General features: G+C 55.5%; 12 non-coding genes across 12 annotated transcripts; all 12 read left to right on the forward strand.

The window, feature by feature from the left end:
- The first annotated feature begins 884 nt into the window (after positions 1 to 884).
- On the forward strand, positions 885 to 977 carry LOC132505215 (small nucleolar RNA SNORD116). Its single transcript, XR_009535309.1, has one exon. It is a non-coding gene; the product is annotated as a small nucleolar RNA SNORD116 (small nucleolar RNA).
- Positions 978 to 2,914: 1,937 nt separating this feature from the next.
- LOC132505220 (small nucleolar RNA SNORD116) lies at positions 2,915 to 3,007 on the forward strand. The gene has a single exon (XR_009535310.1). It is a non-coding gene; the product is annotated as a small nucleolar RNA SNORD116 (small nucleolar RNA).
- Positions 3,008 to 4,957: 1,950 nt separating this feature from the next.
- Positions 4,958 to 5,049, forward strand: LOC132505805 (small nucleolar RNA SNORD116). The gene has a single exon (XR_009535544.1). It is a non-coding gene; the product is annotated as a small nucleolar RNA SNORD116 (small nucleolar RNA).
- Positions 5,050 to 7,844: 2,795 nt separating this feature from the next.
- LOC132505225 (small nucleolar RNA SNORD116) lies at positions 7,845 to 7,937 on the forward strand. Its single transcript, XR_009535314.1, has one exon. It is a non-coding gene; the product is annotated as a small nucleolar RNA SNORD116 (small nucleolar RNA).
- A 1,937-nt stretch (positions 7,938 to 9,874) lies between these two features.
- On the forward strand, positions 9,875 to 9,967 carry LOC132505230 (small nucleolar RNA SNORD116). The gene has a single exon (XR_009535315.1). It is a non-coding gene; the product is annotated as a small nucleolar RNA SNORD116 (small nucleolar RNA).
- Positions 9,968 to 11,917: 1,950 nt separating this feature from the next.
- LOC132505809 (small nucleolar RNA SNORD116) lies at positions 11,918 to 12,009 on the forward strand. Its single transcript, XR_009535545.1, has one exon. It is a non-coding gene; the product is annotated as a small nucleolar RNA SNORD116 (small nucleolar RNA).
- A 2,795-nt stretch (positions 12,010 to 14,804) lies between these two features.
- Positions 14,805 to 14,897, forward strand: LOC132505232 (small nucleolar RNA SNORD116). Its single transcript, XR_009535316.1, has one exon. It is a non-coding gene; the product is annotated as a small nucleolar RNA SNORD116 (small nucleolar RNA).
- Positions 14,898 to 16,834: 1,937 nt separating this feature from the next.
- Positions 16,835 to 16,927, forward strand: LOC132505234 (small nucleolar RNA SNORD116). The gene has a single exon (XR_009535317.1). It is a non-coding gene; the product is annotated as a small nucleolar RNA SNORD116 (small nucleolar RNA).
- A 1,954-nt stretch (positions 16,928 to 18,881) lies between these two features.
- On the forward strand, positions 18,882 to 18,974 carry LOC132505239 (small nucleolar RNA SNORD116). Its single transcript, XR_009535320.1, has one exon. It is a non-coding gene; the product is annotated as a small nucleolar RNA SNORD116 (small nucleolar RNA).
- Positions 18,975 to 20,924: 1,950 nt separating this feature from the next.
- Positions 20,925 to 21,016, forward strand: LOC132505813 (small nucleolar RNA SNORD116). The gene has a single exon (XR_009535546.1). It is a non-coding gene; the product is annotated as a small nucleolar RNA SNORD116 (small nucleolar RNA).
- A 2,795-nt stretch (positions 21,017 to 23,811) lies between these two features.
- LOC132505249 (small nucleolar RNA SNORD116) lies at positions 23,812 to 23,904 on the forward strand. Its single transcript, XR_009535325.1, has one exon. It is a non-coding gene; the product is annotated as a small nucleolar RNA SNORD116 (small nucleolar RNA).
- A 1,937-nt stretch (positions 23,905 to 25,841) lies between these two features.
- On the forward strand, positions 25,842 to 25,934 carry LOC132505255 (small nucleolar RNA SNORD116). The gene has a single exon (XR_009535326.1). It is a non-coding gene; the product is annotated as a small nucleolar RNA SNORD116 (small nucleolar RNA).
- The last annotated feature ends 744 nt before the right edge of the window (positions 25,935 to 26,678 follow it).

Raw genomic sequence — 26,678 nt, forward strand, 5'->3', positions numbered from 1 at the left:
GGCCGGGAGGCAAGACTGGTTAGGTCTTTGTGCTTTGGTCAGAAGGCTTGGCTGTGGGAGAGCGGGAATCCGTGGCCTATTTCAAAAGCCCCTGGGTTTCAGAGTTTGCATTCGGCCTCTTGAAGCTTGAAGGGGTCTTTCTCCATTTAGGGAGGGCGGTGTCCAGTGCCAGTGCGCTGCGTATCAACTGTGGCTTTTACGGTTCGGTGTCCCTGTGGAGGACCTCAGGGACACACGGAGACCAAGATGCGGATTCAGAGGAACACAAAGAAGCCAAGAAGCGCGTCCTCGTGAGCAGTTACAGTCATATACACGCACAGGTGTGAACACACACATAGACCCTCTGACATACCGGCCAACGTACGTGCCTAAGTTTCTGCAGTCGTGTTGTCCGACAAACAAGAGTTCTCAGTAAGGGTAGAGGTCCTTGAGAAGCAGGGTCCGGGCTCAAGCCCAGGTAAACATTCGCATGAATCACGTTCTCAGAGGACCCGGGTCCAATTCTGAAGCCTGCGTGATTTATGTCCACTTCTCAGGTGCGGTTTCTGGGCAAGGGTGGCCGACAGTAAAGCAAGACGACTTTCGCCTTGTGTGATGACTGGAGGTGCTAAGGAGAACTGGAAAAGTGAGGTGGGGACAGGTTTCTAAGCGTGGTCCCGGATGACTCAGGAAGGTAGGCGTTCACTCAGCCTAAGATGTGCCATTGGATACTAGGTTTTCCTCAGACGGGCCCAGTGGCTTCAAGAGTAGTTTGACTGTTGCTCTTGCAGAGTGGCCTGAGGGCTGTGGATTCCCCAGGGTTTTGGAATATTATGAGGTCATGGATCCTCTGCAGACCCGCATGGCATGCCTGGTTGTGTTCTGCTGCGTCCCAGCACGTGCTTGGATCGATGATGACACCCTTGTATGCATTCCTTGGAAAATCTGAACAAAATGAGTGAGAACCCTCTACCGTCTCCTCATCGAGTCTGAGGTCCAGCACGTTTCCTCTCTCGGGCGTACGGACAGTGAGGAGCGAGGTTGGTAACCTGCGTAGATTTGTGATCCCATTGCCGGAGGAATGACGCCCAAAGGGTGTCTTGCAGGACGTAGAGAAGATAGACATGCTGAGGCGTCTGTGCCGCTCTCCTTGAAGATAGGTGAGTTATGCGAACATGCCCTTTGGCCACTTTGTTCCCTTGTTTGGGAATGTGCAAAGCGAAAAGTTTTTCTCCCACAGGGCATGATGCGTCTGGCCCGGGAGGCACGCAGGACTTTCGAAGAGCCAGAGATTTACCTGGAGCGGTGTGTTGGCGGAACAGCGACGCGGGCACTGTTGCGATGCCGGGTGCGCTGCCGCAGACAGGCACTGTGCCCTTTGAAGCTTCCAGGTCCCCTTGGGTGGCAGAGGTCTTCCGTTGGCAATCTGTCTGTGGTTCTCGAGGGCAGTGCCTTTGATCTCTGTGAGGTTCTCGGTAGTGTCGCTGTGGCAGTGGAGAAGTGCCAGGATCCGTGGGGTAGAGTCAGTGTCATCAAAGCGAACGTGCTTGCGATCTGTCATCGCAGGTGTACAGTGTCCCCCTGTTTGCACGATGTCTGTGGCTTCCAATAGGGTCGAGTTGCCCCGTGGGCAGGAGGAGGCCACGGAGGACGAGGCTGGCAAGGATTTGTGCGTTTCCTCAGGGTTCAGGGCCGCCAACCCTGCTGGGTGGGTGCTGGCGAAACGTGGCAGGGATGGTAGCCTAGTTTCGGCTGTGGGGTCTGAACTTGGGTCATGGCTGCTGAAGCCCATCATTTCCTGTGGTGGGCATTCCTGTGGGCCCACAGAAAGTGATGTGGCCTAGTTGGCGAGAATAGGCACATAGGCCAAATTTCGTTACCCCTCGAGTGGTGCCGGGCTGCATGTTGCCTGTAGCCTGCCGCAGGTGAGGGTCGGCCCGACCAGCGGAGGTTGTCTTGCCTCCGGGAGTGCTGGAAGTGGCCCCAAGCGCACATCAGATGTGCTAGTAGCTGGCAGGTTCTCCGGGTCCACGTATATGTCACACCCACGGCCGGGAGGCAAGTCTGGTTAGCTCATTGTGCTTTGGTCAGAAGTCTTGGTTGTGGGAGAGCGGGAATCCGTGGCCTCTTTCAACAGCCTCCGCGTTTCAGAGTTCGCATTCGGCCTCTTGAAGCTTGAAGGGGGTCTTTCTCCATTCGGGGGGGCGGTTTCCAAAGGCAGTGTGCTGTGTATTAACTGTGGTTTTTACGATTCGGTGTCTGTGCAGAGGGCCTCAGGGACCCAAGGAGACCAAGATGCAGATTCAGAGGAACACAAAGAAGCCCAGAAGCGCGTCCTCGTGCGCAGTTACAGTCACACACGTGCTCACGCGTGAACACACACGTAGACCCTCTCACATACCGGCCAACGTACGTGCCTAACTTTCTGCAGTCGTGCTGTCAGACAAACATTGAGTCCTCAGTAAGGGTAGAGGTCCTTGGGAAGCAGGGTCTGGGCTCACGCTGCGGTAAACATTCGCATGAATCACGTTCTCTGAGGACCCCGGTCCAATTCTGAAGCCTGCGTGATTTATGTCCACTTCTCAGGTGCAGTTGCTGGGCAGCGGTTGCCGTCAGGAAAGGCAAGAAGACTTTCGCGTTGTGTGATGACTGGAGGTGCTCAGGAGAACTGGAAAAGTGAGGTGGGGGCAGGTTGGTAAGCATGGTCCCGGATGACTCAGGAAGGTAGGCGTTCACCCACCCTAAGATGTGCCACTGGATATTAGGTTTTCCTCAGACGGGCCCAGTGGCTTCAAGAGTAGATTGACTGTTGCTCTTGCAGAGTGGCCTGAGGGCTGTGGATTCCCCAGGGTTTTGGAGTACTACGAGGTCATGTCTCCTCTGCAGACCCGCATGGCATGACTGGTTGTGTTCTGCTGCGTCCCAGCACGTGCTTGGATCGATGATGACACCCTTGTATGCATTCCTTGGAAAATCTGAACAAAATGAGTGAGAACCCTCTACCGTCTCCTCATCGAGTCTGAGGTCCAGCACGTTTCCTCTCTCGGGCGTACGGACAGTGAGGAGCGAGGTTGGTAACCTGCGTAGATTTGTGATCCCATTGCCGGAGGAATGACGCCCAAAGGGTGTCTTGCAGGACGTAGAGAAGATAGACATGCTGAGGCGTCTGTGCCGCTCTCCTTGAAGATAGGTGAGTTATGCGAACATGCCCTTTGGCCACTTTGTTCCCTTGTTTGGGAATGTGCAAAGCGAAAAGTTTTTCTCCCACAGGGCATGATGCGTCCGGCCCGTGAGGCACGCAGGACTTTCGAAGAGCCAGAGATTTACCTGGAGCGGTGTGTTGGTGGAACAGCGACGCGGGCACTGTTGCGATGCCGGGTGCGCTGCCGCAGACAGGCACTGTGCCCTTTGAAGCTTCCAGGTCCCCTTGGGTGGCAGGTCCCCTTGGGTGGCAGAGGTCTTCCGTTGGCAATCTGTCTGTGGTTCGCGGGGACAGTGCCTTTGATCTCTGTGAGGTTCTCGGTAGTGTCGCTGTGGCAGTGGAGAAGTGCTAGGATCCGTGGGGTAGGGTCAGTGTCATCAAAGCGGACATGCTTGCGGTCTGTAATCCCTGGTGTACAGTGTCCCCCTGTTTGCATGATGTCTGTGGCTTCCACTAGGGTCGAGTTGCCCAGTGGGCAGGAGGAGGGCACTGAGGAAGAATCTGTCCAGGGTTTGTGCGTTTCCTCGGGGTTCAGGGCAGCCAACACTGCTGCGTGGGTGCTGGCAAAACATGGCAGGGATGGTAGCCTAGCTTCGACTGTGGGGTCCGAACCGTGGTCATGGTTGCTGAAGCCCACCATTTCCTGTGGTGGGCAATCCCATGGTCTCACGGAAAGTGATTTCGCCTAGTTGGCGAGAATTGGCATATAGGCCGAATTTCGTTAGTCCCTTGAGTGGTGCCGGCCCTCATCTTGCCAGTAGCGTGCTGCAGGTCAGGGTCGGCCTGACCAGCGGAGGTTCTCTTGCCTCCGGGAGTGCTGGAAGTGGCCCCAAGTGCACATCAGATGTGCTACTAGCTGGGAGCATCTCCGGGTCCACGTATATGTCATACCCACGGCCGGGAGGCAAGTCTGGTTAGGTCTTTGTGCTTTGGTCAGAAGGCTTGGCTGTGGGAGAGCAGGAATCCATGGCCTATTTCAAAAGCTCCTGGGTTTCAGAATTCGCCTTCCCCCTCTTGAAGCTTGAAGGGGTCTTTCTCCGTTCAGGGAGTGCGGTGTCCAAAGCCAGTGTGCTCTGTTCAACTGTGGCTTTTACGGTTCGTTGTCTCTGTAGAGGGCCTCAGGGACACACGGACACCAAGATGCAGATTCAGAGGAACACAAAGAAGCCCAGAAGTGCGTCCTCGTGAGCAGTTACAGTCACACACATGCACACGCTTGAACACACACATAGACCCTCTCATATACCGGCCAACGTACGTGCCTAACTTTCTGCAGTCGTGCTGTCATACAAACATTGAGTTCTCGGTAAGGGTAGAGGTCCTTGGGAAGCAGGGTCCAGGCTCAGGCCCAGATAATCATTCACATGTATCACGTTCTCTGTTGTCCCTGGTCCAATTCTGAAGCCTGCGTGATTTATGTCCACTTCTGAGGTGCAGTTGCTGGGCAAGGGTGGCCGTATGGAAAGGCAAGAAAACTTTCGCGTTGTGTGATGACGGGAGGTGCTGAGAACTGGAAAAGTGAGGTGGGGGCAGGTTGCTAAGCATGGTCCCGGATGACTCAGGAAGGTAGGCGTTCACCCACCCTAAGATATGCCACTGGATATTAGATTTTCCTCAGACGGGCCCAGTGGCTTCAAGAGTAGATTGACTGTTGCTCTTGCAGAGTGGCCTGAGGGCTGTGGATTTCCCAGGGTTTTGGAGTACTACGAGGTTATGGCTCCTGTGCAGACTTGCATGGCATTCCCGGTTGTGTTCTGCATCGTCTCAGCAGTGCTTGGATCGATGATGACACCCTTGTATGCATTCCTTTGAAAATCTGAACAAAATGAGTGAGACACTCTACCTTCTCCTCATCGAATCTGAGGTCCACAACATTTCCTCTCTCAGGCGTATGGGACAGTGAGGAGAGAAGTAGGTAACCTGTGTAGAGTTGTGATCCCATTGCCAGAGGAATGACCGCCAAAGGGTGTCTTGCAGGATGTAGAGAACATAGACATGCTGAGGGCCAGCGTCCCCTGTTGACATGCATGCAAACACCACTCAGGGCTCCAGACTTGGAGGGGCTCCTGTCTGAGGGTCGACTGTGGCTGCCACTAAGCTGGGTCGTGTGTGAATATCAGGTCACTGCTGAAAGACCGTTGAGGGAATGTGAGGGGGCAGGCTCTCCTGCTGGTCTTCAGAGGCGGAGTGTGTGGTGGTGTAGGCCCAGTGAGCTTGCAGCTTGGAAAGGTGTGCTTTGGCCGGGATCACGCTTTGTGCATGAGGCTTTGGGGTTTAGCTCTGGAAGCCAAAATGAGCAAGCTTCCCTGGTTGGGGCCTGGAGCATCAGGTCAGGCCTGTGGCCCTCTCTGTCGTTTGGTTTGGCTCTTTGAAGTTCTTGAGTGCCCGGTGTGGCTGGAGTAGTGAGTGGGTGTGGACTGGGGTTGGGCTTTGGCGGAAGGGCTGATGGATTAGGCCTAGGTAGGGCCCATGTCAGCTCCTGTATTGCAGCTCCTGGCACAGGTGTTGGCACAAAGTGGGCCATCGTGGAGTGGGGTTAGCACCGAGTGGTGCATTTAAGCCTGCGTGGTGGCTGTTTCGTGGAGAGGAAGGTAAGGCATCATGAGGACATGTCCTGTGTTATGTCGTGGGATGGGCTGTCATTATTGGGGTGCAGGCGCTGGCCACGGCTTCCCAAGGATGTGTCCTGTCCGTGGTGGGTTGGCATCAGCTGCCTATGAAGGGGATGGGTTTGGCAGTTCAAGAGGATGGGGTGAGGTAGGTAACCTGCGGAGAGTTGTGATCCCATTGCTGGAGGAATGACGCCCAAAGGGTGTCTTGCAGGACATAGAGAAGATAGACATGCTGAGGCGTCTGTGCCGCTCTCCTTGAGGATAGGTGAGTTATGCGAATATGCCCTTTGGCCACATTGTTCCCTTGTTTGTGAATATGCAAAGCGAAAAGTTTTTCTCCCACAGGGCATGATGCGTCCGGCCCGGGAGGCACGCAGGACTTTCGAAGAGCCAGAGATTTACCTGGAGCGGTGTGTTGGCGGAACAGCGACGCGGGCACTGTTGCGATGCCGGGTGCGCTGCCGCAGACAGGCACTGTGCCCTTTGAAGCTTCCAGGTCCCCTTGGGTGGCAGAGGTCTTCCGTTGGCAATCTGTCTGTGGTTCTCGGGGACAGTGCCTTTGATCTGTGTGAGGTTCTCTGTAGTGTCGCTGTGGCAGTGGAGAAGTGCCAGGATCCGTGGGGTAGGGTCAGTGTCATCAAAGCAGACATGCTTGCGGTCTGTCATCCCTGGTGTACAGGGTCCCCCTCTTTGCATGATGTCTGTGGCTTCCAATAGGTTCGAGTTGCCCCGTGGGCAGGAGGAGGGCATGGAGGACGGCACGGAGGACGAGGCTGGCAAGGATTTGTGCGTTTCCTCGGGGTTCAGGGCAGCCAAAACTGCTGGCTGGGTGCTGGCGAAACATGGCAGGGATGGTAGCCTAGTTTCGGCTGTGGGGTCTGAACTTGGGTCATGGTTGCTGAAGCCCACCACTTCTTGTGGTGGGCATTCCTATGGGTCCACAGAGAGTGATTTGGCCTAGTTGGCGAGAATTGCCACATAGGCCGAATTTCGTTAGTCCCTTGAGTGGTGCCGGCCCGCATCTTGCCAGTAGCGTGCTGCAGGTCAGGGTCGTCCCGACCAGCGGAGGTTCTCTTGCCTCCAGGAGTGCTCAAAGAGGCCCAAAGTGCACATCAGATGTGCTACTAGCTGGCAGGGTCTCTGGGTCCACGTATATGTCATACCCACGGCCGGGAGGCAAGACTGGTTAGGTCTTTGTGCTTTGGTCAGAAGGCTTGGCTGTGGGAGAGCGGGAATCCGTGGCCTATTTCAAAAGCCCCTGGGTTTCAGAGTTTGCATTCGGCCTCTTGAAGCTTGAAGGGGTCTTTCTCCATTTAGGGAGGGCGGTGTCCAGTGCCAGTGCGCTGCGTATCAACTGTGGCTTTTACGGTTCGGTGTCCCTGTGGAGGACCTCAGGGACACACGGAGACCAAGATGCGGATTCAGAGGAACACAAAGAAGCCAAGAAGCGCGTCCTCGTGAGCAGTTACAGTCATATACACGCACAGGTGTGAACACACACATAGACCCTCTGACATACCGGCCAACGTACGTGCCTAAGTTTCTGCAGTCGTGTTGTCCGACAAACAAGAGTTCTCAGTAAGGGTAGAGGTCCTTGAGAAGCAGGGTCCGGGCTCAAGCCCAGGTAAACATTCGCATGAATCACGTTCTCAGAGGACCCGGGTCCAATTCTGAAGCCTGCGTGATTTATGTCCACTTCTCAGGTGCGGTTTCTGGGCAAGGGTGGCCGACAGTAAAGCAAGACGACTTTCGCCTTGTGTGATGACTGGAGGTGCTAAGGAGAACTGGAAAAGTGAGGTGGGGACAGGTTTCTAAGCGTGGTCCCGGATGACTCAGGAAGGTAGGCGTTCACTCAGCCTAAGATGTGCCATTGGATACTAGGTTTTCCTCAGACGGGCCCAGTGGCTTCAAGAGTAGTTTGACTGTTGCTCTTGCAGAGTGGCCTGAGGGCTGTGGATTCCCCAGGGTTTTGGAATATTATGAGGTCATGGATCCTCTGCAGACCCGCATGGCATGCCTGGTTGTGTTCTGCTGCGTCCCAGCACGTGCTTGGATCGATGATGACACCCTTGTATGCATTCCTTGGAAAATCTGAACAAAATGAGTGAGAACCCTCTACCGTCTCCTCATCGAGTCTGAGGTCCAGCACGTTTCCTCTCTCGGGCGTACGGACAGTGAGGAGCGAGGTTGGTAACCTGCGTAGATTTGTGATCCCATTGCCGGAGGAATGACGCCCAAAGGGTGTCTTGCAGGACGTAGAGAAGATAGACATGCTGAGGCGTCTGTGCCGCTCTCCTTGAAGATAGGTGAGTTATGCGAACATGCCCTTTGGCCACTTTGTTCCCTTGTTTGGGAATGTGCAAAGCGAAAAGTTTTTCTCCCACAGGGCATGATGCGTCTGGCCCGGGAGGCACGCAGGACTTTCGAAGAGCCAGAGATTTACCTGGAGCGGTGTGTTGGCGGAACAGCGACGCGGGCACTGTTGCGATGCCGGGTGCGCTGCCGCAGACAGGCACTGTGCCCTTTGAAGCTTCCAGGTCCCCTTGGGTGGCAGAGGTCTTCCGTTGGCAATCTGTCTGTGGTTCTCGAGGGCAGTGCCTTTGATCTCTGTGAGGTTCTCGGTAGTGTCGCTGTGGCAGTGGAGAAGTGCCAGGATCCGTGGGGTAGAGTCAGTGTCATCAAAGCGAACGTGCTTGCGATCTGTCATCGCAGGTGTACAGTGTCCCCCTGTTTGCACGATGTCTGTGGCTTCCAATAGGGTCGAGTTGCCCCGTGGGCAGGAGGAGGCCACGGAGGACGAGGCTGGCAAGGATTTGTGCGTTTCCTCAGGGTTCAGGGCCGCCAACCCTGCTGGGTGGGTGCTGGCGAAACGTGGCAGGGATGGTAGCCTAGTTTCGGCTGTGGGGTCTGAACTTGGGTCATGGTTGCTGAAGCCCATCATTTCCTGTGGTGGGCATTCCTGTGGGCCCACAGAAAGTGATGTGGCCTAGTTGGCGAGAATAGGCACATAGGCCAAATTTCGTTACCCCTCGAGTGGTGCCGGGCTGCATGTTGCCTGTAGCCTGCCGCAGGTGAGGGTCGGCCCGACCAGCGGAGGTTGTCTTGCCTCCGGGAGTGCTGGAAGTGGCCCCAAGCGCACATCAGATGTGCTAGTAGCTGGCAGGTTCTCCGGGTCCACGTATATGTCACACCCACGGCCGGGAGGCAAGTCTGGTTAGCTCATTGTGCTTTGGTCAGAAGTCTTGGTTGTGGGAGAGCGGGAATCCGTGGCCTCTTTCAACAGCCTCCGCGTTTCAGAGTTCGCATTCGGCCTCTTGAAGCTTGAAGGGGGTCTTTCTCCATTCGGGGGGGCGGTTTCCAAAGGCAGTGTGCTGTGTATTAACTGTGGTTTTTACGATTCGGTGTCTGTGCAGAGGGCCTCAGGGACCCAAGGAGACCAAGATGCAGATTCAGAGGAACACAAAGAAGCCCAGAAGCGCGTCCTCGTGCGCAGTTACGGTCACACACGTGCTCACGCGTGAACACACACGTAGACCCTCTCACATACCGGCCAACGTACGTGCCTAACTTTCTGCAGTCGTGCTGTCAGACAAACATTGAGTCCTCAGTAAGGGTAGAGGTCCTTGGGAAGCAGGGTCTGGGCTCACGCTGCGGTAAACATTCGCATGAATCACGTTCTCTGAGGACCCCGGTCCAATTCTGAAGCCTGCGTGATTTATGTCCACTTCTCAGGTGCAGTTGCTGGGCAGCGGTTGCCGTCAGGAAAGGCAAGAAGACTTTCGCGTTGTGTGATGACTGGAGGTGCTCAGGAGAACTGGAAAAGTGAGGTGGGGGCAGGTTGGTAAGCATGGTCCCGGATGACTCAGGAAGGTAGGCGTTCACCCACCCTAAGATGTGCCACTGGATATTAGGTTTTCCTCAGACGGGCCCAGTGGCTTCAAGAGTAGATTGACTGTTGCTCTTGCAGAGTGGCCTGAGGGCTGTGGATTCCCCAGGGTTTTGGAGTACTACGAGGTCATGTCTCCTCTGCAGACCCGCATGGCATGACTGGTTGTGTTCTGCTGCGTCCCAGCACGTGCTTGGATCGATGATGACACCCTTGTATGCATTCCTTGGAAAATCTGAACAAAATGAGTGAGAACCCTCTACCGTCTCCTCATCGAGTCTGAGGTCCAGCACGTTTCCTCTCTCGGGCGTACGGACAGTGAGGAGCGAGGTTGGTAACCTGCGTAGATTTGTGATCCCATTGCCGGAGGAATGACGCCCAAAGGGTGTCTTGCAGGACGTAGAGAAGATAGACATGCTGAGGCGTCTGTGCCGCTCTCCTTGAAGATAGGTGAGTTATGCGAACATGCCCTTTGGCCACTTTGTTCCCTTGTTTGGGAATGTGCAAAGCGAAAAGTTTTTCTCCCACAGGGCATGATGCGTCCGGCCCGTGAGGCACGCAGGACTTTCGAAGAGCCAGAGATTTACCTGGAGCGGTGTGTTGGTGGAACAGCGACGCGGGCACTGTTGCGATGCCGGGTGCGCTGCCGCAGACAGGCACTGTGCCCTTTGAAGCTTCCAGGTCCCCTTGGGTGGCAGGTCCCCTTGGGTGGCAGAGGTCTTCCGTTGGCAATCTGTCTGTGGTTCGCGGGGACAGTGCCTTTGATCTCTGTGAGGTTCTCGGTAGTGTCGCTGTGGCAGTGGAGAAGTGCTAGGATCCGTGGGGTAGGGTCAGTGTCATCAAAGCGGACATGCTTGCGGTCTGTAATCCCTGGTGTACAGTGTCCCCCTGTTTGCATGATGTCTGTGGCTTCCACTAGGGTCGAGTTGCCCAGTGGGCAGGAGGAGGGCACTGAGGAAGAATCTGTCCAGGGTTTGTGCGTTTCCTCGGGGTTCAGGGCAGCCAACACTGCTGCGTGGGTGCTGGCAAAACATGGCAGGGATGGTAGCCTAGCTTCGACTGTGGGGTCCGAACCGTGGTCATGGTTGCTGAAGCCCACCATTTCCTGTGGTGGGCAATCCCATGGTCTCACGGAAAGTGATTTCGCCTAGTTGGCGAGAATTGGCATATAGGCCGAATTTCGTTAGTCCCTTGAGTGGTGCCGGCCCTCATCTTGCCAGTAGCGTGCTGCAGGTCAGGGTCGGCCTGACCAGCGGAGGTTCTCTTGCCTCCGGGAGTGCTGGAAGTGGCCCCAAGTGCACATCAGATGTGCTACTAGCTGGGAGCATCTCCGGGTCCACGTATATGTCATACCCACGGCCGGGAGGCAAGTCTGGTTAGGTCTTTGTGCTTTGGTCAGAAGGCTTGGCTGTGGGAGAGCAGGAATCCATGGCCTGTTTCAAAAGCTCCTGGGTTTCAGAATTCGCCTTCCCCCTCTTGAAGCTTGAAGGGGTCTTTCTCCGTTCAGGGAGTGCGGTGTCCAAAGCCAGTGTGCTCTGTTCAACTGTGGCTTTTACGGTTCGTTGTCTCTGTAGAGGGCCTCAGGGACACACGGACACCAAGATGCAGATTCAGAGGAACACAAAGAAGCCCAGAAGTGCGTCCTCGTGAGCAGTTACAGTCACACACATGCACACGCTTGAACACACACATAGACCCTCTCATATACCGGCCAACGTACGTGCCTAACTTTCTGCAGTCGTGCTGTCATACAAACATTGAGTTCTCGGTAAGGGTAGAGGTCCTTGGGAAGCAGGGTCCAGGCTCAGGCCCAGATAATCATTCACATGTATCACGTTCTCTGTTGTCCCTGGTCCAATTCTGAAGCCTGCGTGATTTATGTCCACTTCTGAGGTGCAGTTGCTGGGCAAGGGTGGCCGTATGGAAAGGCAAGAAAACTTTCGCGTTGTGTGATGACGGGAGGTGCTGAGAACTGGAAAAGTGAGGTGGGGGCAGGTTGCTAAGCATGGTCCCGGATGACTCAGGAAGGTAGGCGTTCACCCACCCTAAGATATGCCACTGGATATTAGATTTTCCTCAGACGGGCCCAGTGGCTTCAAGAGTAGATTGACTGTTGCCCTTGCAGAGTGGCCTGAGGGCTGTGGATTTCCCAGGGTTTTGGAGTACTACGAGGTTATGGCTCCTGTGCAGACTTGCATGGCATTCCCGGTTGTGTTCTGCATCGTCTCAGCAGTGCTTGGATCGATGATGACACCCTTGTATGCATTCCTTTGAAAATCTGAACAAAATGAGTGAGACACTCTACCTTCTCCTCATCGAATCTGAGGTCCACAACATTTCCTCTCTCAGGCGTATGGGACAGTGAGGAGAGAAGTAGGTAACCTGTGTAGAGTTGTGATCCCATTGCCAGAGGAATGACCGCCAAAGGGTGTCTTGCAGGATGTAGAGAACATAGACATGCTGAGGGCCAGCGTCCCCTGTTGACATGCATGCAAACACCACTCAGGGCTCCAGACTTGGAGGGGCTCCTGTCTGAGGGTCGACTGTGGCTGCCACTAAGCTGGGTCGTGTGTGAATATCAGGTCACTGCTGAAAGACCGTTGAGGGAATGTGAGGGGGCAGGCTCTCCTGCTGGTCTTCAGAGGCGGAGTGTGTGGTGGTGTAGGCCCAGTGAGCTTGCAGCTTGGAAAGGTGTGCTTTGGCCGGGATCACGCTTTGTGCATGAGGCTTTGGGGTTTAGCTCTGGAAGCCAAAATGAGCAAGCTTCCCTGGTTGGGGCCTGGAGCATCAGGTCAGGCCTGTGGCCCTCTCTGTCGTTTGGTTTGGCTCTTTGAAGTTCTTGAGTGCCCGGTGTGGCTGGAGTAGTGAGTGGGTGTGGACTGGGGTTGGGCTTTGGCGGAAGGGCTGATGGATTAGGCCTAGGTAGGGCCCATGTCAGCTCCTGTATTGCAGCTCCTGGCACAGGTGTTGGCACAAAGTGGGCCATCGTGGAGTGGGGTTAGCACCGAGTGGTGCATTTAAGCCTGCGTGGTGGCTGTTTCGTGGAGAGGAAGGTAAGGCATCATGAGGACATGTCCTGTGTTATGTCGTGGGATGGGCTGTCATTATTGGGGTGCAGGCGCTGGCCACGGCTTCCCAAGGATGTGTCCTGTCCGTGGTGGGTTGGCATCAGCTGCCTATGAAGGGGATGGGTTTGGCAGTTCAAGAGGATGGGGTGAGGTAGGTAACCTGCGGAGAGTTGTGATCCCATTGCTGGAGGAATGACGCCCAAAGGGTGTCTTGCAGGACATAGAGAAGATAGACATGCTGAGGCGTCTGTGCCGCTCTCCTTGAGGATAGGTGAGTTATGCGAATATGCCCTTTGGCCACATTGTTCCCTTGTTTGTGAATATGCAAAGCGAAAAGTTTTTCTCCCACAGGGCATGATGCGTCCGGCCCGGGAGGCACGCAGGACTTTCGAAGAGCCAGAGATTTACCTGGAGCGGTGTGTTGGCGGAACAGCGACGCGGGCACTGTTGCGATGCCGGGTGCGCTGCCGCAGACAGGCACTGTGCCCTTTGAAGCTTCCAGGTCCCCTTGGGTGGCAGAGGTCTTCCGTTGGCAATCTGTCTGTGGTTCTCGGGGACAGTGCCTTTGATCTGTGTGAGGTTCTCTGTAGTGTCGCTGTGGCAGTGGAGAAGTGCCAGGATCCGTGGGGTAGGGTCAGTGTCATCAAAGCAGACATGCTTGCGGTCTGTCATCCCTGGTGTACAGGGTCCCCCTCTTTGCATGATGTCTGTGGCTTCCAATAGGTTCGAGTTGCCCCGTGGGCAGGAGGAGGGCATGGAGGACGGCACGGAGGACGAGGCTGGCAAGGATTTGTGCGTTTCCTCGGGGTTCAGGGCAGCCAAAACTGCTGGCTGGGTGCTGGCGAAACATGGCAGGGATGGTAGCCTAGTTTCGGCTGTGGGGTCTGAACTTGGGTCATGGTTGCTGAAGCCCACCACTTCTTGTGGTGGGCATTCCTATGGGTCCACAGAGAGTGATTTGGCCTAGTTGGCGAGAATTGCCACATAGGCCGAATTTCGTTAGTCCCTTGAGTGGTGCCGGCCCGCATCTTGCCAGTAGCGTGCTGCAGGTCAGGGTCGTCCCGACCAGCGGAGGTTCTCTTGCCTCCAGGAGTGCTCAAAGAGGCCCAAAGTGCACATCAGATGTGCTACTAGCTGGCAGGGTCTCTGGGTCCACGTATATGTCATACCCACGGCCGGGAGGCAAGACTGGTTAGGTCTTTGTGCTTTGGTCAGAAGGCTTGGCTGTGGGAGAGCGGGAATCCGTGGCCTATTTCAAAAGCCCCTGGGTTTCAGAGTTTGCATTCGGCCTCTTGAAGCTTGAAGGGGTCTTTCTCCATTTAGGGAGGGCGGTGTCCAGTGCCAGTGCGCTGCGTATCAACTGTGGCTTTTACGGTTCGGTGTCCCTGTGGAGGACCTCAGGGACACACGGAGACCAAGATGCGGATTCAGAGGAACACAAAGAAGCCAAGAAGCGCGTCCTCGTGAGCAGTTACAGTCATATACACGCACAGGTGTGAACACACACATAGACCCTCTGACATACCGGCCAACGTACGTGCCTAAGTTTCTGCAGTCGTGTTGTCCGACAAACAAGAGTTCTCAGTAAGGGTAGAGGTCCTTGAGAAGCAGGGTCCGGGCTCAAGCCCAGGTAAACATTCGCATGAATCACGTTCTCAGAGGACCCGGGTCCAATTCTGAAGCCTGCGTGATTTATGTCCACTTCTCAGGTGCGGTTTCTGGGCAAGGGTGGCCGACAGTAAAGCAAGACGACTTTCGCCTTGTGTGATGACTGGAGGTGCTAAGGAGAACTGGAAAAGTGAGGTGGGGACAGGTTTCTAAGCGTGGTCCCGGATGACTCAGGAAGGTAGGCGTTCACTCAGCCTAAGATGTGCCATTGGATACTAGGTTTTCCTCAGATGGGCCCAGTGGCTTCAAGAGTAGTTTGACTGTTGCTCTTGCAGAGTGGCCTGAGGGCTGTGGATTCCCCAGGGTTTTGGAATATTATGAGGTCATGGATCCTCTGCAGACCCGCATGGCATGCCTGGTTGTGTTCTGCTGCGTCCCAGCACGTGCTTGGATCGATGATGACACCCTTGTATGCATTCCTTGGAAAATCTGAACAAAATGAGTGAGAACCCTCTACCGTCTCCTCATCGAGTCTGAGGTCCAGCACGTTTCCTCTCTCGGGCGTACGGACAGTGAGGAGCGAGGTTGGTAACCTGCGTAGATTTGTGATCCCATTGCCGGAGGAATGACGCCCAAAGGGTGTCTTGCAGGACGTAGAGAAGATAGACATGCTGAGGCGTCTGTGCCGCTCTCCTTGAAGATAGGTGAGTTATGCGAACATGCCCTTTGGCCACTTTGTTCCCTTGTTTGGGAATGTGCAAAGCGAAAAGTTTTTCTCCCACAGGGCATGATGCGTCTGGCCCGGGAGGCACGCAGGACTTTCGAAGAGCCAGAGATTTACCTGGAGCGGTGTGTTGGCGGAACAGCGACGCGGGCACTGTTGCGATGCCGGGTGCGCTGCCGCAGACAGGCACTGTGCCCTTTGAAGCTTCCAGGTCCCCTTGGGTGGCAGAGGTCTTCCGTTGGCAATCTGTCTGTGGTTCTCGAGGGCAGTGCCTTTGATCTCTGTGAGGTTCTCGGTAGTGTCGCTGTGGCAGTGGAGAAGTGCCAGGATCCGTGGGGTAGGGTCAGTGTCATCAAAGCGAACGTGCTTGCGATCTGTCATCGCAGGTGTACAGTGTCCCCCTGTTTGCACGATGTCTGTGGCTTCCAATAGGGTCGAGTTGCCCCGTGGGCAGGAGGAGGCCACGGAGGACGAGGCTGGCAAGGATTTGTGCGTTTCCTCAGGGTTCAGGGCCGCCAACCCTGCTGGGTGGGTGCTGGCGAAACGTGGCAGGGATGGTAGCCTAGTTTCGGCTGTGGGGTCTGAACTTGGGTCATGGTTGCTGAAGCCCATCATTTCCTGTGGTGGGCATTCCTGTGGGCCCACAGAAAGTGATGTGGCCTAGTTGGCGAGAATAGGCACATAGGCCAAATTTCGTTACCCCTCGAGTGGTGCCGGGCTGCATGTTGCCTGTAGCCTGCCGCAGGTGAGGGTCGGCCCGACCAGCGGAGGTTGTCTTGCCTCCGGGAGTGCTGGAAGTGGCCCCAAGCGCACATCAGATGTGCTAGTAGCTGGCAGGTTCTCCGGGTCCACGTATATGTCACACCCACGGCCGGGAGGCAAGTCTGGTTAGCTCATTGTGCTTTGGTCAGAAGTCTTGGTTGTGGGAGAGCGGGAATCCGTGGCCTCTTTCAACAGCCTCCGCGTTTCAGAGTTCGCATTCGGCCTCTTGAAGCTTGAAGGGGGTCTTTCTCCATTCGGGGGGGCGGTTTCCAAAGGCAGTGTGCTGTGTATTAACTGTGGTTTTTACGATTCGGTGTCTGTGCAGAGGGCCTCAGGGACCCAAGGAGACCAAGATGCAGATTCAGAGGAACACAAAGAAGCCCAGAAGCGCGTCCTCGTGCGCAGTTACGGTCACACACGTGCTCACGCGTGAACACACACGTAGACCCTCTCACATACCGGCCAACGTACGTGCCTAACTTTCTGCAGTCGTGCTGTCAGACAAACATTGAGTCCTCAGTAAGGGTAGAGGTCCTTGGGAAGCAGGGTCTGGGCTCACGCTGCGGTAAACATTCGCATGAATCACGTTCTCTGAGGACCCCGGTCCAATTCTGAAGCCTGCGTGATTTATGTCCACTTCTCAGGTGCAGTTGCTGGGCAGCGGTTGCCGTCAGGAAAGGCAAGAAGACTTTCGCGTTGTGTGATGACTGGAGGTGCTCAGGAGAACTGGAAAAGTGAGGTGGGGGCAGGTTGGTAAGCATGGTCCCGGATGACTCAGGAAGGTAGGCGTTCACCCACCCTAAGATGTGCCACTGGATATTAGGTTTTCCTCAGACGGGCCCAGTGGCTTCAAGAGTAGATTGACTGTTGCTCTTGCAGAGTGGCCTGAGGGCTGTGGATTCCCCAGGGTTTTGGAGTACTACGAGGTCATGTCTCCTCTGCAGACCCGCATGGCATGACTGGTTGTGTTCTGCTGCGTCCCAGCACGTGCTTGGATCGATGATGACACCCTTGTATGCATTCCTTGGAAAATCTGAACAAAATGAGTGAGAACCCTCTACCGTCTCCTCATCGAGTCTGAGGTCCAGCACGTTTCCTCTCTCGGGCGTACGGACAGTGAGGAGCGAGGTTGGTAACCTGCGTAGATTTGTGATCCCATTGCCGGAGGAATGACGCCCAAAGGGTGTCTTGCAGGACGTAGAGAAGATAGACATGCTGAGGCGTCTGTGCCGCTCTCCTTGAAGATAGGTGAGTTATGCGAACATGCCCTTTGGCCACTTTGTTCCCTTGTTTGGGAATGTGCAAAGCGAAAAGTTTTTCTCCCACAGGGCATGATGCGTCCGGCCCGTGAGGCACGCAGGACTTTCGAAGAGCCAGAGATTTACCTGGGGCGGTGTGTTGGTGGAACAGCGACGCGGGCACTGTTGCGATGCCGGGTGCGCTGCCGCAGACAGGCACTGTGCCCTTTGAAGCTTCCAGGTCCCCTTGGGTGGCAGGTCCCCTTGGGTGGCAGAGGTCTTCCGTTGGCAATCTGTCTGTGGTTCGCGGGGACAGTGCCTTTGATCTCTGTGAGGTTCTCGGTAGTGTCGCTGTGGCAGTGGAGAAGTGCTAGGATCCGTGGGGTAGGGTCAGTGTCATCAAAGCGGACATGCTTGCGGTCTGTAATCCCTGGTGTACAGTGTCCCCCTGTTTGCACGATGTCTGTGGCTTCCAATAGGGTCGAGTTGCCCCGTGGGCAGGAGGAGGCCACGGAGGACGAGGCTGGCAAGGATTTGTGCGTTTCCTCAGGGTTCAGGGCCGCCAACCCTGCTGGGTGGGTGCTGGCGAAACGTGGCAGGGATGGTAGCCTAGTTTCGGCTGTGGGGTCTGAACTTGGGTCATGGTTGCTGAAGCCCATCATTTCCTGTGGTGGGCATTCCTGTGGGCCCACAGAAAGTGATGTGGCCTAGTTGGCGAGAATAGGCACATAGGCCAAATTTCGTTACCCCTCGAGTGGTGCCGGGCTGCATGTTGCCTGTAGCCTGCCGCAGGTGAGGGTCGGCCCGACCAGCGGAGGTTGTCTTGCCTCCGGGAGTGCTGGAAGTGGCCCCAAGCGCACATCAGATGTGCTAGTAGCTGGCAGGTTCTCCGGGTCCACGTATATGTCACACCCACGGCCGGGAGGCAAGTCTGGTTAGCTCATTGTGCTTTGGTCAGAAGTCTTGGTTGTGGGAGAGCGGGAATCCGTGGCCTCTTTCAACAGCCTCCGCGTTTCAGAGTTCGCATTCGGCCTCTTGAAGCTTGAAGGGGGTCTTTCTCCATTCGGGGGGGCGGTTTCCAAAGGCAGTGTGCTGTGTATTAACTGTGGTTTTTACGATTCGGTGTCTGTGCAGAGGGCCTCAGGGACCCAAGGAGACCAAGATGCAGATTCAGAGGAACACAAAGAAGCCCAGAAGCGCGTCCTCGTGCGCAGTTACGGTCACACACGTGCTCACGCGTGAACACACACGTAGACCCTCTCACATACCGGCCAACGTACGTGCCTAACTTTCTGCAGTCGTGCTGTCAGACAAACATTGAGTCCTCAGTAAGGGTAGAGGTCCTTGGGAAGCAGGGTCTGGGCTCACGCTGCGGTAAACATTCGCATGAATCACGTTCTCTGAGGACCCCGGTCCAATTCTGAAGCCTGCGTGATTTATGTCCACTTCTCAGGTGCAGTTGCTGGGCAGCGGTTGCCGTCAGGAAAGGCAAGAAGACTTTCGCGTTGTGTGATGACTGGAGGTGCTCAGGAGAACTGGAAAAGTGAGGTGGGGGCAGGTTGGTAAGCATGGTCCCGGATGACTCAGGAAGGTAGGCGTTCACCCACCCTAAGATGTGCCACTGGATATTAGGTTTTCCTCAGACGGGCCCAGTGGCTTCAAGAGTAGATTGACTGTTGCTCTTGCAGAGTGGCCTGAGGGCTGTGGATTCCCCAGGGTTTTGGAGTACTACGAGGTCATGTCTCCTCTGCAGACCCGCATGGCATGACTGGTTGTGTTCTGCTGCGTCCCAGCACGTGCTTGGATCGATGATGACACCCTTGTATGCATTCCTTGGAAAATCTGAACAAAATGAGTGAGAACCCTCTACCGTCTCCTCATCGAGTCTGAGGTCCAGCACGTTTCCTCTCTCGGGCGTACGGACAGTGAGGAGCGAGGTTGGTAACCTGCGTAGATTTGTGATCCCATTGCCGGAGGAATGACGCCCAAAGGGTGTCTTGCAGGACGTAGAGAAGATAGACATGCTGAGGCGTCTGTGCCGCTCTCCTTGAAGATAGGTGAGTTATGCGAACATGCCCTTTGGCCACTTTGTTCCCTTGTTTGGGAATGTGCAAAGCGAAAAGTTTTTCTCCCACAGGGCATGATGCGTCCGGCCCGTGAGGCACGCAGGACTTTCGAAGAGCCAGAGATTTACCTGGGGCGGTGTGTTGGTGGAACAGCGACGCGGGCACTGTTGCGATGCCGGGTGCGCTGCCGCAGACAGGCACTGTGCCCTTTGAAGCTTCCAGGTCCCCTTGGGTGGCAGGTCCCCTTGGGTGGCAGAGGTCTTCCGTTGGCAATCTGTCTGTGGTTCGCGGGGACAGTGCCTTTGATCTCTGTGAGGTTCTCGGTAGTGTCGCTGTGGCAGTGGAGAAGTGCTAGGATCCGTGGGGTAGGGTCAGTGTCATCAAAGCGGACATGCTTGCGGTCTGTAATCCCTGGTGTACAGTGTCCCCCTGTTTGCATGATGTCTGTGGCTTCCACTAGGGTCGAGTTGCCCAGTGGGCAGGAGGAGGGCACTGAGGAAGAATCTGTCCAGGGTTTGTGCGTTTCCTCGGGGTTCAGGGCAGCCAACACTGCTGCGTGGGTGCTGGCAAAACATGGCAGGGATGGTAGCCTAGCTTCGACTGTGGGGTCCGAACCGTGGTCATGGTTGCTGAAGCCCACCATTTCCTGTGGTGGGCAATCCCATGGTCTCACGGAAAGTGATTTCGCCTAGTTGGCGAGAATTGGCATATAGGCCGAATTTCGTTAGTCCCTTGAGTGGTGCCGGCCCTCATCTTGCCAGTAGCGTGCTGCAGGTCAGGGTCGGCCTGACCAGCGGAGGTTCTCTTGCCTCCGGGAGTGCTGGAAGTGGCCCCAAGTGCACATCAGATGTGCTACTAGCTGGGAGCATCTCCGGGTCCACGTATATGTCATACCCACGGCCGGGAGGCAAGTCTGGTTAGGTCTTTGTGCTTTGGTCAGAAGGCTTGGCTGTGGGAGAGCAGGAATCCATGGCCTATTTCAAAAGCTCCTGGGTTTCAGAATTCGCCTTCCCCCTCTTGAAGCTTGAAGGGGTCTTTCTCCGTTCAGGGAGTGCGGTGTCCAAAGCCAGTGTGCTCTGTTCAACTGTGGCTTTTACGGTTCGTTGTCTCTGTAGAGGGCCTCAGGGACACACGGACACCAAGATGCAGATTCAGAGGAACACAAAGAAGCCCAGAAGTGCGTCCTCGTGAGCAGTTACAGTCACACACATGCACACGCTTGAACACACACATAGACCCTCTCATATACCGGCCAACGTACGTGCCTAACTTTCTGCAGTCGTGCTGTCATACAAACATTGAGTTCTCGGTAAGGGTAGAGGTCCTTGGGAAGCAGGGTCCAGGCTCAGGCCCAGATAATCATTCACATGTATCACGTTCTCTGTTGTCCCTGGTCCAATTCTGAAGCCTGCGTGATTTATGTCCACTTCTGAGGTGCAGTTGCTGGGCAAGGGTGGCCGTATGGAAAGGCAAGAAAACTTTCGCGTTGTGTGATGACGGGAGGTGCTGAGAACTGGAAAAGTGAGGTGGGGGCAGGTTGCTAAGCATGGTCCCGGATGACTCAGGAAGGTAGGCGTTCACCCACCCTAAGATATGCCACTGGATATTAGATTTTCCTCAGACGGGCCCAGTGGCTTCAAGAGTAGATTGACTGTTGCTCTTGCAGAGTGGCCTGAGGGCTGTGGATTTCCCAGGGTTTTGGAGTACTACGAGGTTATGGCTCCTGTGCAGACTTGCATGGCATTCCCGGTTGTGTTCTGCATCGTCTCAGCAGTGCTTGGATCGATGATGACACCCTTGTATGCATTCCTTTGAAAATCTGAACAAAATGAGTGAGACACTCTACCTTCTCCTCATCGAATCTGAGGTCCACAACATTTCCTCTCTCAGGCGTATGGGACAGTGAGGAGAGAAGTAGGTAACCTGTGTAGAGTTGTGATCCCATTGCCAGAGGAATGACCGCCAAAGGGTGTCTTGCAGGATGTAGAGAACATAGACATGCTGAGGGCCAGCGTCCCCTGTTGACATGCATGCAAACACCACTCAGGGCTCCAGACTTGGAGGGGCTCCTGTCTGAGGGTCGACTGTGGCTGCCACTAAGCTGGGTCGTGTGTGAATATCAGGTCACTGCTGAAAGACCGTTGAGGGAATGTGAGGGGGCAGGCTCTCCTGCTGGTCTTCAGAGGCGGAGTGTGTGGTGGTGTAGGCCCAGTGAGCTTGCAGCTTGGAAAGGTGTGCTTTGGCCGGGATCACGCTTTGTGCATGAGGCTTTGGGGTTTAGCTCTGGAAGCCAAAATGAGCAAGCTTCCCTGGTTGGGGCCTGGAGCATCAGGTCAGGCCTGTGGCCCTCTCTGTCGTTTGGTTTGGCTCTTTGAAGTTCTTGAGTGCCCGGTGTGGCTGGAGTAGTGAGTGGGTGTGGACTGGGGTTGGGCTTTGGCGGAAGGGCTGATGGATTAGGCCTAGGTAGGGCCCATGTCAGCTCCTGTATTGCAGCTCCTGGCACAGGTGTTGGCACAAAGTGGGCCATCGTGGAGTGGGGTTAGCACCGAGTGGTGCATTTAAGCCTGCGTGGTGGCTGTTTCGTGGAGAGGAAGGTAAGGCATCATGAGGACATGTCCTGTGTTATGTCGTGGGATGGGCTGTCATTATTGGGGTGCAGGCGCTGGCCACGGCTTCCCAAGGATGTGTCCTGTCCGTGGTGGGTTGGCATCAGCTGCCTATGAAGGGGATGGGTTTGGCAGTTCAAGAGGATGGGGTGAGGTAGGTAACCTGCGGAGAGTTGTGATCCCATTGCTGGAGGAATGACGCCCAAAGGGTGTCTTGCAGGACATAGAGAAGATAGACATGCTGAGGCGTCTGTGCCGCTCTCCTTGAGGATAGGTGAGTTATGCGAATATGCCCTTTGGCCACATTGTTCCCTTGTTTGTGAATATGCAAAGCGAAAAGTTTTTCTCCCACAGGGCATGATGCGTCCGGCCCGGGAGGCACGCAGGACTTTCGAAGAGCCAGAGATTTACCTGGAGCGGTGTGTTGGTGGAACAGCGACGCGGGCACTGTTGCGATGCCGGGTGCGCTGCCGCAGACAGGCACTGTGCCCTTTGAAGCTTCCAGGTCCCCTTGGGTGGCAGAGGTCTTCCGTTGGCAATCTGTCTGTGGTTCTCGGGGACAGTGCCTTTGATCTGTGTGAGGTTCTCTGTAGTGTCGCTGTGGCAGTGGAGAAGTGCCAGGATCCGTGGGGTAGGGTCAGTGTCATCAAAGCAGACATGCTTGCGGTCTGTCATCCCTGGTGTACAGGGTCCCCCTCTTTGCATGATGTCTGTGGCTTCCAATAGGTTCGAGTTGCCCCGTGGGCAGGAGGAGGGCATGGAGGACGGCACGGAGGACGAGGCTGGCAAGGATTTGTGCGTTTCCTCGGGGTTCAGGGCAGCCAAAACTGCTGGCTGGGTGCTGGCGAAACATGGCAGGGATGGTAGCCTAGTTTCGGCTGTGGGGTCTGAACTTGGGTCATGGTTGCTGAAGCCCACCACTTCTTGTGGTGGGCATTCCTATGGGTCCACAGAGAGTGATTTGGCCTAGTTGGCGAGAATTGCCACATAGGCCGAATTTCGTTAGTCCCTTGAGTGGTGCCGGCCCGCATCTTGCCAGTAGCGTGCTGCAGGTCAGGGTCGTCCCGACCAGCGGAGGTTCTCTTGCCTCCAGGAGTGCTCAAAGAGGCCCAAAGTGCACATCAGATGTGCTACTAGCTGGCAGGGTCTCTGGGTCCACGTATATGTCATACCCACGGCCGGGAGGCAAGACTGGTTAGGTCTTTGTGCTTTGGTCAGAAGGCTTGGCTGTGGGAGAGCGGGAATCCGTGGCCTATTTCAAAAGCCCCTGGGTTTCAGAGTTTGCATTCGGCCTCTTGAAGCTTGAAGGGGTCTTTCTCCATTTAGGGAGGGCGGTGTCCAGTGCCAGTGCGCTGCGTATCAACTGTGGCTTTTACGGTTCGGTGTCCCTGTGGAGGACCTCAGGGACACACGGAGACCAAGATGCGGATTCAGAGGAACACAAAGAAGCCAAGAAGCGCGTCCTCGTGAGCAGTTACAGTCATATACACGCACAGGTGTGAACACACACATAGACCCTCTGACATACCGGCCAACGTACGTGCCTAAGTTTCTGCAGTCGTGTTGTCCGACAAACAAGAGTTCTCAGTAAGGGTAGAGGTCCTTGAGAAGCAGGGTCCGGGCTCAAGCCCAGGTAAACATTCGCATGAATCACGTTCTCAGAGGACCCGGGTCCAATTCTGAAGCCTGCGTGATTTATGTCCACTTCTCAGGTGCGGTTTCTGGGCAAGGGTGGCCGACAGTAAAGCAAGACGACTTTCGCCTTGTGTGATGACTGGAGGTGCTAAGGAGAACTGGAAAAGTGAGGTGGGGACAGGTTTCTAAGCGTGGTCCCGGATGACTCAGGAAGGTAGGCGTTCACTCAGCCTAAGATGTGCCATTGGATACTAGGTTTTCCTCAGACGGGCCCAGTGGCTTCAAGAGTAGTTTGACTGTTGCTCTTGCAGAGTGGCCTGAGGGCTGTGGATTCCCCAGGGTTTTGGAATATTATGAGGTCATGGATCCTCTGCAGACCCGCATGGCATGCCTGGTTGTGTTCTGCTGCGTCCCAGCACGTGCTTGGATCGATGATGACACCCTTGTATGCATTCCTTGGAAAATCTGAACAAAATGAGTGAGAACCCTCTACCGTCTCCTCATCGAGTCTGAGGTCCAGCACGTTTCCTCTCTCGGGCGTACGGACAGTGAGGAGCGAGGTTGGTAACCTGCGTAGATTTGTGATCCCATTGCCGGAGGAATGACGCCCAAAGGGTGTCTTGCAGGACGTAGAGAAGATAGACATGCTGAGGCGTCTGTGCCGCTCTCCTTGAAGATAGGTGAGTTATGCGAACATGCCCTTTGGCCACTTTGTTCCCTTGTTTGGGAATGTGCAAAGCGAAAAGTTTTTCTCCCACAGGGCATGATGCGTCCGGCCCGGGAGGCACGCAGGACTTTCGAAGAGCCAGAGATTTACCTGGAGCGGTGTGTTGGCGGAACAGCGACGCGGGCACTGTTGCGATGCCGGGTGCGCTGCCGCAGACAGGCACTGTGCCCTTTGAAGCTTCCAGGTCCCCTTGGGTGGCAGAGGTCTTCCGTTGGCAATCTGTCTGTGGTTCTCGAGGGCAGTGCCTTTGATCTCTGTGAGGTTCTCGGTAGTGTCGCTGTGGCAGTGGAGAAGTGCCAGGATCCGTGGGGTAGAGTCAGTGTCATCAAAGCGAACGTGCTTGCGATCTGTCATCGCAGGTGTACAGTGTCCCCCTGTTTGCACGATGTCTGTGGCTTCCAATAGGGTCGAGTTGCCCCGTGGGCAGGAGGAGGCCACGGAGGACGAGGCTGGCAAGGATTTGTGCGTTTCCTCAGGGTTCAGGGCCGCCAACCCTGCTGGGTGGGTGCTGGCGAAACGTGGCAGGGATGGTAGCCTAGTTTCGGCTGTGGGGTCTGAACTTGGGTCATGGTTGCTGAAGCCCATCATTTCCTGTGGTGGGCATTCCTGTGGGCCCACAGAAAGTGATGTGGCCTAGTTGGCGAGAATAGGCACATAGGCCAAATTTCGTTACCCCTCGAGTGGTGCCGGGCTGCATGTTGCCTGTAGCCTGCCGCAGGTGAGGGTCGGCCCTACCAGCGGAGGTTGTCTTGCCTCCGGGAGTGCTGGAAGTGGCCCCAAGCGCACATCAGATGTGCTAGTAGCTGGCAGGTTCTCCGGGTCCACGTATATGTCACACCCACGGCCGGGAGGCAAGTCTGGTTAGCTCATTGTGCTTTGGTCAGAAGTCTTGGTTGTGGGAGAGCGGGAATCCGTGGCCTCTTTCAACAGCCTCCGCGTTTCAGAGTTCGCATTCGGCCTCTTGAAGCTTGAAGGGGGTCTTTCTCCATTCGGGGGGGCGGTTTCCAAAGGCAGTGTGCTGTGTATTAACTGTGGTTTTTACGATTCGGTGTCTGTGCAGAGGGCCTCAGGGACCCAAGGAGACCAAGATGCAGATTCAGAGGAACACAAAGAAGCCCAGAAGCGCGTCCTCGTGCGCAGTTACGGTCACACACGTGCTCACGCGTGAACACACACGTAGACCCTCTCACATACCGGCCAACGTACGTGCCTAACTTTCTGCAGTCGTGCTGTCAGACAAACATTGAGTCCTCAGTAAGGGTAGAGGTCCTTGGGAAGCAGGGTCTGGGCTCACGCTGCGGTAAACATTCGCATGAATCACGTTCTCTGAGGACCCCGGTCCAATTCTGAAGCCTGCGTGATTTATGTCCACTTCTCAGGTGCAGTTGCTGGGCAGCGGTTGCCGTCAGGAAAGGCAAGAAGACTTTCGCGTTGTGTGATGACTGGAGGTGCTCAGGAGAACTGGAAAAGTGAGGTGGGGGCAGGTTGGTAAGCATGGTCCCGGATGACTCAGGAAGGTAGGCGTTCACCCACCCTAAGATGTGCCACTGGATATTAGGTTTTCCTCAGACGGGCCCAGTGGCTTCAAGAGTAGATTGACTGTTGCTCTTGCAGAGTGGCCTGAGGGCTGTGGATTCCCCAGGGTTTTGGAGTACTACGAGGTCATGTCTCCTCTGCAGACCCGCATGGCATGACTGGTTGTGTTCTGCTGCGTCCCAGCACGTGCTTGGATCGATGATGACACCCTTGTATGCATTCCTTGGAAAATCTGAACAAAATGAGTGAGAACCCTCTACCGTCTCCTCATCGAGTCTGAGGTCCAGCACGTTTCCTCTCTCGGGCGTACGGACAGTGAGGAGCGAGGTTGGTAACCTGCGTAGATTTGTGATCCCATTGCTGGAGGAATGACGCCCAAAGGGTGTCTTGCAGGACGTAGAGAAGATAGACATGCTGAGGCGTCTGTGCCGCTCTCCTTGAAGATAGGTGAGTTATGCGAACATGCCCTTTGGCCACTTTGTTCCCTTGTTTGGGAATGTGCAAAGCGAAAAGTTTTTCTCCCACAGGGCATGATGCGTCCGGCCCGTGAGGCACGCAGGACTTTCGAAGAGCCAGAGATTTACCTGGAGCGGTGTGTTGGTGGAACAGCGACGCGGGCACTGTTGCGATGCCGGGTGCGCTGCCGCAGACAGGCACTGTGCCCTTTGAAGCTTCCAGGTCCCCTTGGGTGGCAGGTCCCCTTGGGTGGCAGAGGTCTTCCGTTGGCAATCTGTCTGTGGTTCGCGGGGACAGTGCCTTTGATCTCTGTGAGGTTCTCGGTAGTGTCGCTGTGGCAGTGGAGAAGTGCTAGGATCCGTGGGGTAGGGTCAGTGTCATCAAAGCGGACATGCTTGCGGTCTGTAATCCCTGGTGTACAGTGTCCCCCTGTTTGCATGATGTCTGTGGCTTCCACTAGGGTCGAGTTGCCCAGTGGGCAGGAGGAGGGCACTGAGGAAGAATCTGTCCAGGGTTTGTGCGTTTCCTCGGGGTTCAGGGCAGCCAACACTGCTGCGTGGGTGCTGGCAAAAC

This window comes from Lagenorhynchus albirostris, chromosome 1, assembly GCF_949774975.1.
Source record: "Lagenorhynchus albirostris chromosome 1, mLagAlb1.1, whole genome shotgun sequence".
NCBI lineage: Eukaryota > Metazoa > Chordata > Mammalia > Artiodactyla > Delphinidae > Lagenorhynchus > Lagenorhynchus albirostris.